Raw genomic sequence first — 498 nt, 5'->3', positions numbered from 1 at the left:
GCACAACAATAGGGCATTTATTTGTTTAAAACAATGTTACTTCAAGTCATTACTTTTTAGGCATGCTATCAAATCAACAATTTAACACTGTAAGAAAAATTGCACACTGCACGCAGGAAATAAATAGAAAAAATAGAAAAAAAATCAACATCCCTTTTATGACACCTTGTAAATCTAGATTTGCTAGGCCACACAAAAAACAATGAGGAATTGCAATTTTCTGTGTTGAAATGCAGAAATGGAGAACTCACAAAACTCTGTAAACGTTTCTTAGTAGAGAGCAAGTATCCTAGTTCTCTTAAAAATGAAAGTTCTTAGAGACTAAACCACTTAAGTTTAGGTCACCCAAAAATGAAAATTCTGTCATCATTTACTCAACCTCACTTTGTTCCAAACTCAGACTTTTGTTCACCTTAGGAACACAAATGAAGATAGTTTTTATTAAATCTGAGAGATTCCTTTTTTATTGAAAGTCTGTTCACAAAAAACCTCTTGACG

The sequence above is a fragment of the Sinocyclocheilus anshuiensis genome, unplaced genomic scaffold (genome assembly GCF_001515605.1).
Source record: "Sinocyclocheilus anshuiensis isolate Anshui unplaced genomic scaffold, SAMN03320099.WGS_v1.1 scaffold953, whole genome shotgun sequence".
Classification (NCBI taxonomy): domain Eukaryota; kingdom Metazoa; phylum Chordata; class Actinopteri; order Cypriniformes; family Cyprinidae; genus Sinocyclocheilus; species Sinocyclocheilus anshuiensis.
Note: the sequence above shows the minus strand (reverse complement) of the source record.